General features: G+C 39.5%; 1 protein-coding gene across 1 annotated transcript in view; it reads right to left on the reverse strand.

Annotated features, from left to right (window-relative positions):
• CCDC7 (coiled-coil domain containing 7) overlaps nucleotides 1–12,973 on the reverse strand; it is a 116,450-nt gene that overhangs the window by 52,436 nt on the left and 51,041 nt on the right. The window lies entirely within an intron of this gene.

Raw genomic sequence — 12,973 nt, forward strand, 5'->3', positions numbered from 1 at the left:
GCTGTATGTGCGAAAACTAAATGAACATAAAGAGGAGACATTACTCAAGGAACAAATGCTTATGATAAAAAGAGTTACCATTTTATTAAATAGCTATTATGTCACTCCACTACCTTACAATTCTTTTATCCTGACGGTAACCCAAAAAGATATTGTCACTATTTTCAAAAAAATAAATTGAGTCTCAGAGAGCTTATATAATTTGATCAAAATTGACAAAACTGGATTGAGGTCAGTACGTGTAACCTCCGTTTAACGTTGCACATAAGGGGACTCTAAGACGCTAAGAGAAAACTGCTTTGGTTGCTGCTGCTAAGTCAACAAAGACTATGGGAAGACTCTAACAAGCCTGTTAAGTTTTCCACCTGAATCAAATAATCCAAAAGGTTAACTAAAATGCTATTAAAAAGGAAATCAACATTATAAAAATCCACAGTAATCCATAATTAGAGCTATCAGATTCGTAGATCTTGTAATACAAAAAGTACACGAGACGATAGTCCCTTCACTAAGTTTGCTACTAATACACCAAGCATGAAATGTACAAAGATAATGTTAAATAACATGGGAGAAGTCCACAATTCCAAAATATGAATTATATTTTGAGAGAAGAAAAAGAAACAGGATAGAAATCAGCTAAGCCTCAAAAAAAGAATAGACTTTTATTTGAAAGACAGGCAAAAATCATAAAACAGGTAAAGTACAAATGTGCAACATATGTCAATAGAATCAAGTAAGTCAAGTATACATGATCTCATGGGTCATGAGATCAAGCCCCACATCGGGCTCCCTGAGCAGCTGGTAGGAGAGTGTCTTCTTGAGATTCTCTCTCCCTCTGCCCACTCCCTTTGTTCGTGTTGTCTCTCTCCAAAATAAAAATATTTAAGAAAATAAAATAAGTATATAAAGAAACCAAGTAAACTAGAAGCTTGCTTTAGGAGAGTCAATACTCCTTAAACATTCAGAATATATACTGAAAGAAGTCAGCTTTAGAAAAATAAAATTTTAAATTTTTTTATAAGCAAGAGAGACTAACACACATAAAATATGGGGCACCTGGGTGGCTCAGTCAGTTGTGTCTGCCTTTAGCACAGGTCATGATCTTGGGATCCTGGGATTAAGCACTGAGTCAGGTTCCCCAGTCAGCAAGGAATATGCTTCTCCCTCATGTAGTGAGAGATGAAGAGGGACACTATATCATACTTAAAGGATCTATCCAAGAAGAGGACTTAGCAATCATCAATATATATGCCCCCGAATATGGGAGCTGCCAAATATGTCAATTAATATTTGCTGTGGGCTTTTTGTAGATGGCTTTTAAGATGCTGAGGAATGTTCCCTCTATCCCTACACTCTGAAGAGTTTTGATCAGAAATGGATGCTGTATTTGGTCAAAAGCTTTCTCTGCATCTATTGAGAGGATCATATGGTTCTTGTTTTTTCTCTTGCTGATATGATCAATCACACTGATTGCTTTACAAGTGTTGAACGAGCCTTGCATCCTGGGGATAAATCCCACTTGGTCATGATGAATAATCTTCTTAATGTACTGTTGGATCCTTTTGGATAGTATCTTGTGGAGAATTTTTGCATCTGTGTTCATCAGGGATATTGGTCTATAATTTTCCTTTTTGGTGGGGTCTTTGGTTTTGGAATTAAGGTGATGCTGGCCTCATAGAATGAGTTTGGAAGTATTCCACCCTTTCTTTTAGACAGCTTTAGTAGAATAGGTATTGTTTCCTCTTTAAACGTTCCATATAATTCCTCTGGGAAGCAATCTGGCCCTGAACTTTGGTGTCTTGGGAGGGTTTTGATGACTGCTTCAATTTCCTCCCTGGCTATTGGCCTGTTCACATTTTCTATTTCTTCCTGTTCCAGTTTTGGAGGTTGTGGTTTTCCAGAAATGCATCCATTTCTTCTAGATTGCCTCATTTATTAGCATATAGCTGCTCATAAAAAGTTTTTAAAATTGTTTGTATTTCCTTGGTATTGGTTGTGAGCTCTCCTTTTTAATTCATGATTTTATTAATTAGAGTCTTTTCTCTTTTGTTTTTAATAAGGCTGGCTAATGGTTTATCTATCGTATTAATTCTTTCATAGAACCAACTCCTGGTTTTATTGATGTGTTCCACAGTTCTTCCAGTCTCTATTTCATTGAGTTCTGCTCAAATCTTTATTAACTCTCTTCTTCTGCTGGGTGTAGATTTTATTTGCTGTTCTTTCTCCAGTTCCTCTGGGTGCAAGGTTAGCTTGCCTATGTGAGCTTTTCTCCAATTTTTTGATGGATGCTTGTATTGCAATGTATTTCCCTCTCAGGACTGCTTTTGCAGTATCCCAAAGATTTTCAACGGTTGTATCTCCATTCTCATTAGATTCCATAAATCTTTTTAATTCTTCTCTAATTTCCAGGTTGACCCCTTAATCTTTTAGCAGAATGGTCCTGAACCTCCCTGCGTCTGTAAAGAGGCGGGGCAAGATGGTGGAAGAGTAGGGTCCCCAAGTCACCTGTCCCCACCAAAGTACCTAGATAACCTTCAAATCATCCTGAAAACCTACGAATTCGGCCTAAGATTTAAAGAGAGAACAGGTGGAATGCTACAGTGAGAAGTGTTCACGCTTCTATCAGGGTAGGAGGACGGCGGGGGGGAGTGGGGAGGGGGGGATAAAAGAAATAAACAAAAGGCATCCAAGAGGGAGGGGCCCCGCGAAGAGCCGGGCTAACGCTGAGTGTCCCCAGGACAGGAAAGCCCCGTCCTGGAGAAGCAGGTGTTTCAACAATCTTTCCGGATGGAGAGGTGCTGGCAGGGAGTTGGAGCAGGATCCCAGGAGGGCGGGGATGCCCTCAGGCTCCCAGGGACACTAACAGAGCACCTGTGCCCCTGGGAGAAGGCACCACACCCCGCCGCCCAGCTCCCTAAAGGGCTGCAGCCTGCTGAGGGCTGGACCCGGGAGCAGCTCAGAGGCTGCTCGGGCAGAGGCTCCGTGCAGAGGGGGCTGCGCGGCCCCGGGGAGCGCGAATCCAGCGGCGCAGGCCCCGGACCCCAGGGCACTGGGGACAAGCCCAGGATCCGGCGCTCCCCCCAGGACAAGCAGAAGCCAGGAGGGCACAGGACAGCAAGGACACTCCTGCCGCCCAGCGACCCTGAATTGAGCAGATCAGCGGCCTTGCCCCCGGAGCATCCAGGCCCCGGCAGACTGAGAGCTCTGTACTTACTGCGGGAGCTGAATCCAGGGCTGCAGAGCTGGCCACCACCACTGTGGTTGTTCCTCCTGGGGCCTCACGGGGGAAACAACCCCCACTGAGCCTCACAGTGGCCTCACGGGATAAACCGCTTAAACATCTTTCACTGAGCCCTGCACCAGGCAGGGGGCTGAGCAGCTATCCCAAGTGCTAACACCTGAAAATCAGCACAGCAGGCCCCTCCCCCAGAAGACCAGCTACACCAACAGGGGAAAAACAAATTATTGATCAAGCAGCACTGGAAAGTTCCAGGGGGAGTCGAGGGATTTACAGTATACAGAATCAGAGGATACTCCCCCTTGTTTTTTGTTTTTTTATTTCTGTTTGCTCCCCCCATCTTTTTTTCTTTTTTCTTCTCTTTTTCTTTTTTTTTCTTTTTCTTTTTCTTTTCTTCTTTCTCTTCTCTCTTTTTCGCCTTTTCCCAATACAACTTGTTTTTGGCTACACTGCACTGACCAAAATAACTAGAAGGAAAACCTCACCTCAAAATAAAGAATCAGAAACAGTCCTCTCTCCCACAGAGTTATAAAATTTGGATTACAATTCAATGTCAGAAAGCCAATTCAGAAGCACTATTATAAGGCTACTGGTGGCTCTAGAAAAAAGCATAAAGGATTCAAGAGACTGCATGACTGCAGAATTTAGATCTAATCAGGCAGAAATTAAAAGTCAGTTAAATGAGATGCAATCCAAACTAAAGGTTGGAGAACCATTTACCATTCAAATGGCCCTCAAAAGAAAGCAGGGGTAGCCATCCTTACATCAGATAAACTAAAATTTATCTCGAAGACTGTAGTGAGAGATGAAGAGGGACACTATATCATACTTAAAGGATCTATCCAACAAGAGGAATCAACAATCAATATATATGCCCCCGAATATGGGAGCTGCCAAATATATCAATTAATAACCAAAGTTAAGACATACTTAGATAATAATACACTTAAACTTGGTGACTTCAATCTACCGCTTTCTACACTCCTTGATAGGTCTTCTAAGCACAACATCAACAAAGAAACAAGAGCTTTAAATGATACACTGGACCAGATGGATTTCACAGATATCTACAGAACTTTACCTCCAAACACAACTAAATACACATTCTTCTCAAGTGCACATGGAACTTTCTTCAGAATAGACCACATACTGGGTCACAAATCAGGTTTTAACCGATACCAAAAGATAGGGATCGTCCCCTGCATATTCTCAGACCATAACGCATTGAAATTAGAACTAAGTCACAATAAGAAGTTTAGAAGGATTTCAAGCACGTGGAGGTTAAGGACTATCCTGCTAAGAGATGAAAGGGTCAACCAGGAAATTAAGGAAGACGTAAAAAGATTCATGGAAACTAATGAGAATGAAGATACAACCATTCAAAATCTTTGGGATACAGCAAAAGCGGTCCTGAGGGCGAAATACATTGCAATACAAGCAGCCATCCAAAATCTGGAAAGAACTCAAATACAAAGCTAAAGTTACACCTAAAGGAGCTAGAGGAAAAAACAGCAAATAGATCCTACACCCAGCAAAACAAGAGAGTTAATAAAGATTCGAGCAGAACTCAATGAAATAGAGACCAGAAAAAAATGTGGAACAGATCAACAAAACCAGGAGAGATGGTTCTTTGAAAGCATTAATAAGATAGATAAACCATTAGCCAGCCTTATTAAAAAGAAGAGAGAGAAGACTCAAATTAATAAAATCATCATTGAGAAAGGAGAGATCACTACCAACACCAAGGAAATAAAAACGATTTTAAAAACATATAATGAACAGCTATATGCCAATAAATTAGGCAATCTAGAAGAAATGGACACATTTCTGGAAAGACACAAACTACCAAAACTGGAACAGGAAGAAATAGAAAACCTGAACAGGCCAATAACCAGGGAGGAAATTGAAGCAGTCATCAAAAACCTACCAAGACACAAAAGTCCAGGGCCAGATGGCTTCCCTGGGGAATTCTATCAAACGTTTAAAGAAGAAACCATATCTATTCTACTAAAGGTGTTCCGAACGATAGAAAGAGATGGAATACTTCCAAACACGTTCTATGAGGCCAGCATCGCCTTAATTCCAAAAACAGACAAAGACCCCCACCAAAAAGGAAAATTATAGACCAATATCCCTGATGAACACAGATGCAAAAATTCTCAACAAGATACTATCCAATAGGATCCAATAGTACATTAAGAAGATTATTCACCATGACCAAGTAGGATTTATCCCCGGGATGCAAGATTGGTTCAACACTCGTAAAACAATCAATGTGATTCATCATATCAGCAAGAGATAAACCAAGAACCATATGATCCTCTCAAGAGATGCAGAGAAAGCATTTGACAAAATAACAGCATCCATTCCTGATCAAAACTCTTCAGAGTGTAGGGATAGAGGGAACATTCCTCAACATCTTAAAAGCCATCTACGAAAAGCCCACAGCAAATATCATTCTCAATGGGGAAGCACTGGGAGCCTTTCCCCTAAGATCAGGAACAAGACAGGGATGTCCACTCTCACCACTGCTATTCAATATAGTACTAGAAGTCCTAGCCTCATCAATCAGGCAACAAAATGAAATAAAAGGCATTGAAATTGGCAAAGAAGAAGTCAAACTCTCCCTCTTTGCCGATGACATGATACTCTACATAGAAAACCCAAAAGACTCCACCCCAAGATTGCTAGAACTCATCCAGCAATTTGGCAGTGTGGCAGGATACAAAATCAATGCCCAGAAATCAGTGGCATTTCTGTACACTAACAATGAGACTGAAGAAAGAGAAATTAAGGAGTTAATCCCATTTACAATTGCACCCAAAAGCATAAGATACCCAGGAATAAACCTAACCAAAGAGGTAAAGGATCTATACCCTAAAAACTACAGAACACTTCTGGAAGAAATTGAGGAAGACACAAAGAGATGGAAAATTATTCCATGCTCATGGATTGGAAGAATGAATATTGTGAAAATGTTAATGTTACCCAGGGCAATTTACACGTTTAATGCAATCCCTATCAAAATACCATGGACTTGGGGATCCCTGGGTGGCGCAGCGGTTTGGCGCCTGCCTTTGGCCCAGGGCGCGATCCTGGAGACCCGGGATCGAATCCCACATCAGGCTCCCGGCATGGAGCCTGCTTCTCCCTCTGCCTGTGTCTCTGCCTCTCTTTCTCTCTCACTGTGTGCCTATCATAAATAAATAAAATTAAAAAATAAATAAATAAATAAATAAAATACCATGGACTTTCTTCAGAGAGTTGGAACAAATTATTTTAAGATTTGTGTGGAATCAGAAAAGACCCTGAATAGCCAGGGGACTGTAAAAAAAGAAAACCATATCTGGGGGCATCACAATGCCAGATTTCAGGTTGTACTACAAAGCTGTGGTCATCAAGACAGTGTGGTACTGGCACAAAAACGGACACATAGATCAATGGAACAGAATAGATAATCCAGAAGTGGACCCTCAACTTTATGGTCAACTAATATTCGACAAAGGAGGAAAGACTATCCACTGGAAAAAAGACAGTCTCTTCAATAAATGGTGCTGGGAAAATTGGACATCCACATGCAGAAGAATGAAACTAGACCACTCTCTTTCACTATACACAAAGATAAACTCAAAATGGATGAAAGATCTAAATGTGAGACAAGATTCCATCAAAATCCTAGAGGAGAACACAGGCAACACCCTTTTTGAACTCAGCCACAGTAACTTCTTGCAAGATACATCCACGAAGGCAAAAGAAACAAAAGCAAAAATGAACTATTGGGACTTCATCAAGATAAGAAGCTTTTGCACAGCAAAGGATACAGTCAACAAAACTAAAAGACAACCTACAGAATGGGAGAAGAGATTTGCAAATGACGTATCAGATAAAGGGCTAGTTTCCAAGATCTACAAAGAACTTATTAAACTCAACACCAAAGAAACAAACAATCCAATCATGAAATGGGCAAAAGACATGAACAGAATCTCACAGAGGAAGACATCGACAGGGCCAACAAGCACATGAGGAAATGCTCCGCATCACTTGCCATCAGGGAAATACAAATCAAAACCACAGTGAGGGATCCCTGGTTGGCGCAGCGGTTTGGCGCCCGCCTTTGGCCCAGGGCGCGATCCTGGAGACCCGGGATGGAGTCCCACATCGGGCTCCCGGTGCATGGAGCCTGCTTCTCCCTCTGCCTGTGTGTGTCTCTGCCTCTCTCACTCTCTCTCTCTCTCTGTGACTATCATAAATAAATAAAAATTTAAAAAACAAAACAAAACCACAATGAGATACCACCTCACACCAGTGAGAATGGGGAAAATTAACAAAGTAGGAAACCACAAATGTTGGAGAGGATGCGGAGAAAAGGGAACCCTCTTACACTGTTGGTGGGAATGTGAACTGGTGTAGCCACTCTGGAGAACTGTGTGGAGGTTCCTCAAAGAGTTAAAAATAGATCTGCCCTATGACCCAGCCATTGCACTCCTGGGGATTTACCCCAAAGATACAGATGCAGTGAAACGCTGGGACACCTGGACCCCGATGTTTCCAGCAGCAATGTCCACAATAGCCAAACTGTGGAAGGAGCCTCGGTGTCCATCGAAAGATGAATGGATAAAGAAGATGTGGTCTCTGTATACAATGGAATATTACTCAGCCATTAGAAACGACAAATACTCACCTTTTGCTTCGATGTGGATGGAACTGGAGGGTATTATGCTGAGTGAAATGAGTCAATCGGAGAAGGACAAACATTATGTGGTTAAATAATAGTGAAAGGGAATAGTAGGGATGGGAGTAGAAATGGGTAGGAAATATCAGAAAGGGAGACAGAACATGGAAGACTCCTAACTCTGGGAAACGAACTAGGGGTGGTGGAAGGGGAGGAGGGCAGGGCATGGGGGTGACTGGGTGACGGGCACTGAGGGGGGGGCACTTGACGAGATGAGCACTGGGTGTTATTCTGTATGTTGGAAAATTGAACACCAATAAAAAATAAATTTATTATTTAAAAAAAAGAGCTTCTGCACAGAGAAGGAAACAATTAACAAAACTAATAGGCAATCTTTGGAATGGGAGAAGATATTCGCAAATGACATATCTGATAAGGGGTTAGTATCCAAAATAAAAAAAGAAAGAACTTATAAAACTCAACACCCAAAATAAAACAATCCAGCTAACAAGGGGGTAGAAGACGTGAATAGATATTTTTCCAAAGAAGATATTCAGACAGCCAACAGACACATAAGAACAATCAGCATCACTCATCATTGGGGAAATGCAAATCAAAACTACAATGAGAGATCACCTTACAGCTGTCAGAACAGCTAAAATGAACACCACAGGAAACAACAGATGTTGGCGAGGATATGGAGAAAGAGGAACCCTCTTACACTGTTGGTGGGAATGCAAACTGGTACAGCCACTCTGGAAAACAGTATGGAGGCTCCTCAGAAAGTTAAAAATAGGGCAGCCCGGGTGGCTCAGCAGTTTAATGCCGCCTTCAGCCCAGAGCGTGATCCTGGAGACCTGGGATCGAATCCCACCATCAGGCTCCTTGCATGGAGCCTGCTTCTCCCTCTGCCTGTGTCTCTGCCTCTCTCTCTCTGTGTCTCTCATGAATAAATAAATAAAATCTTAAAAAAAAATAAAGTTAAAAATAGAACTACACTATGACCCAGCAATTGCATTACTAGGTATTTACCCAAGGAATACAAAAATACTAATTCAAAGTGATACATGCATCCTGATTATCAACTAATAGCGAAATTATGGAAAAGGCCCAAATGTTCATTGACTGATGAATGGAAAAAGATGTGGTAAATTGATAGATGATGTGTAGGTGGGTAGGTAGGTAGGTAGGTAGAGATAATGGAGATATATAAAATGTAATATTTCTCAGCCATTTGCAATGACATGGATGAAGTTAGTATTATACTAAGTGAAATAAGTCTGTCAGAGAAATATGATTTCACTCATATGTGGAATTTAAGAAACAAAACGATCATGGGTGAGGGAGAGAGAGAAAAAAAAACAAAACAAGAAATAGACCCTTAATTATACAGAACAAACTGATGTTTACAGAGAGGAAGTGGATGTGGGAATGAGTTAACTCAAAATGGATCATAGATTTAAATATAAAATACAAAAATATAAAACTTCTAGAAGACAATATAGGAGAAAGTCTAGGTTTCATTAGGTTTGAAGGTGACTTTTAGATACACCAAAAGCACAACCTAAGAAAGTTAAAAACTGATAATTTCAACTTCATTAAAATTAAGAAGTTCCATTCTACAAAAGACACTAGTAAGAGAATGAAAAGAGAAACTATAGATGAAGAGAAAATCTTTGCAATTATCTGACAAAGGGCTTGTTTCCAATATACAAAGAACACTTAAAACTCAACAATTAAAAGCAAATAACGCAATTAAAAATGGGTAAAATATCTGAACAAATACCTCACCAAAAAAGGCAAAAACATATTTTAAAAATATTACAAATTAAAACAATGAGATACCACTAAACAACTTTTAAAATGGCTAAAATCCAAAATTCTGACAACACCAAGTGTTGACAAAGATAAAGAGCAACAGGAATTCTCATTCTCATTGTTGGTAGAATATGAAGTGCAAAAAAATGATCCAAAAAAAAAAAGAAACTCTTTGCAAAAGAGTTTGGCAGTTTCTTACAAAACTAAACATACATTTAGTATATGATCCAGCAATTGCACTCCTTTGTATTTACCCAAATGAGTTGGAAAAACATGTCAACATGAAAAAAACTCAATTTGCATCAGCTTTTCTGTAATTGCAAAACCTTAGAGGTAACCAAGATGTCCTTCAATAGATAAACAAACTATGATACATCTACACAGTGGATTGTTATTTAGTAATAAAAAGAAATGAGTGATAAAACCACAAAAATCATTAAGCAGGAAACTTAAATACATATTACTAAGTAAAAGACTGTAGGAGTCCAAATATATGACATTTTTGGAAAGGCAATACAACAGAGATATTGAAAAGATCAATGATTGCCAAGTACTCAGATGGATGGTCCTACATAGGAGGGCCTACAATAAATTGGTAGAACATGAGATTCAAGACAATGAAACTCTTCTGTTAATACTAAAATGGTGGATACATGACATTATACATTTGTCAAAAGCTATAGAACTCTACAGCACAAAGATTGAAAACTATGTAAACTATGGACTTTAGTTAATAATATTGCATCAATATTGGTCCATCAATTTTAACATATGTTAACATTAATCCAAAATGTTAATAAAACTTTGTGTAGGGAGTAGGAGGCAGAGAATGGGTATATGGGAACTCTGTACTTTCTGCTCAATTTTTCTATAAACCTAAAACTGCTGTAAAAAATTAATTCCATTAATTATTAAATGAAGCAGCATCAAAATTAAACAGTAGTATAAAAACAAAGTGCAGTAAGTCAATCGGAGAAGGACAGTGTATGTCCTCATTCATTTGGGGAATATAAGTAATAGTGAAAGGGAATATAAAGGAAGGGTGAAGAAATGTGTGGGAAATATCAGGAAGGGAGACAGAACATAAAGACTCCTAACTCTGGGAAATGAATTAGGGGTGGTGGAAGGGGAGGAGGGCGGGAGGGGTGGGGGTGAATGGGTGACGGGCACTGAGGGGGACACTTGACGGGATGAGCACTGGGTGTTATTCTGTATGTTGGTAAACTGAACACCAATAAAAATTAATTTATTAAAAAAAAGAATTTATAAAAAAACAAAAAACAAAAAAAATAAAAAAATAAAAAAAAATAAAAACAGAGTGGAATACAAAGGTAGCTTTTGTCTTATTGATGAAACTAAGGCATAAAATTGAATTTAGAGAAGGGGAAGCGAAGAGAATAAAGTTTGTCTGGAGAAGATGAAAAAGGATACTTTTGACAGAAAAAGAGAGTGTATACAAATAAAACTGAAAAATAATGAATCAGTGGATCTATACCAAAGGAGCCCAGGGACTGAGGCAGCTGCCATGGAAGAAAATAGCTCATGGATACAGAGAACAGATCAGCAGCTCCCAGAGGTGGGGGTCGAAGTGGGGTGGGCAAAATGGGTGAAGGTGGTCAAAAGGTATAAACTCCCTGTTATAAATAAGTTGTGGAATGTAATGTACAGCATCTATAGTTAATAATGCTGTATTGCATCTGAAAGTTGCTAAGAGAGTAGATCTTAAAAGTTCTCATAACAAGAAAAAAATTCTTGTAGGGTGTGGTGATAGATGTTAACTAGACTTATTGTGATGATCATTTTGCAATATATACAAATATCATATGCTTGAAATTAATGTAATGTATGTCAAATATACCTCAATTAAATGAGTGAATGAAGAAAGAGACAAAGTGACAGACAAAAAGAAAGAACATTTTTAAATCATCACTATATTTCTACTATTTTATTCTCTTGGGTTTGGTAGTAGGTTATGTTCCATCAGCCTATTTGTGGGCATAAAGACCCCTGGTTTTGTCCATGGTGGAGCACCAGGGACTAAAATTATTCTTTCACCATGAGCCAATTAAAATCTGGACAAAAATATGTGAAAAAGCAATATTCAGACATTGTCAAAGAAAAGGTGCAAGGCAGTCATCTCTGACAGAAGGTAAACAAAGGAACAGACAGAGCCCTTGGATAAGCCCGTCTTCCTTCCTGAGGTTTCTAGGCCACAGCATAAGGAGGGGGATCTAAACAGAGTCTGCTATTCTCCTGGAGTGCAGAGACAAAGTTTAGAGTTTTGGAAGCCCAAAGCAGCTAGAATTCACAGAGTACAGTATTAGAGAAGACAGCTACACAGATAGAGAGCTCCACAGATGTGCAGAGGGTTTCCCTTGAAGTAGAAAGAAACTTTCACTATCCACTCTGCAGCTCTAGATTTCTTTCTATCCAACTAGTCATTCAGGATTCTCTTGGATCAAAGGTATCTACAGAACTTGGGTGTGCTGTGGCACCAAGCTGCCCTTGGCTTTAAATATGGCAACATTAGAGTTTAAGGCTGAGGTTGAAAGAAGACAGGATTCCCATCAATCATTTCCAACCAAATCTTATTTTCCACTTCTGAATTGTATTCTTTTTTTTTAAGATTTTATTTATTTATTCATGAGAGACACAGAGAGAAAGAGAGAGAGAGAGAGAGAGAGAGAGAGAGAGAGAGGCAGAGACACAGGCAGCGGGAGAAGCAGGCTTCACACAGGCAGTCCGACGTGGGACTTGATCCCGGGACTCAAGGATCATGCCCTGGGCCAAAGTCAGGCGCAAAACTGCTGAGCCACCCAGGGATCCCTCTGAATTGTATTCTATAGCATACATTACATGATTGCTTCAAAATTCTTTCCAGGACTAAGGCATAAGCAAAGTAATTTCTCCTTTACATTGATAAATAGTCAGAAGTTTAACATACTAGTTCTAGTAGCTCTTTATTTTTATGCGCTGACAGGCACTCAGCTGTTTTCAAGGAATTAATGCACATAAGATCATCTATAATTCATAGAAACAAAACCTACAAATGACCTCTTAAATCTATCACTATTCATCTCAAAGGCCTAGCACTTATGAAACATTTCTGCAGCATACTCTAATCAAAACTAAAAATCCTCCAATCCAAGTGATAGCAAGGTATTCCTCAAAAAGTAATCTGTTTTATGTATCATGTAGCTCTAGCTAAGAATTTCAGTACTTACTTGCTAGCCAGCTCAATTGTT

Source organism: Vulpes vulpes, chromosome 2 (assembly GCF_048418805.1).
Source record: "Vulpes vulpes isolate BD-2025 chromosome 2, VulVul3, whole genome shotgun sequence".
In the NCBI taxonomy this organism is placed as follows: Eukaryota; Metazoa; Chordata; class Mammalia; order Carnivora; family Canidae; genus Vulpes; species Vulpes vulpes.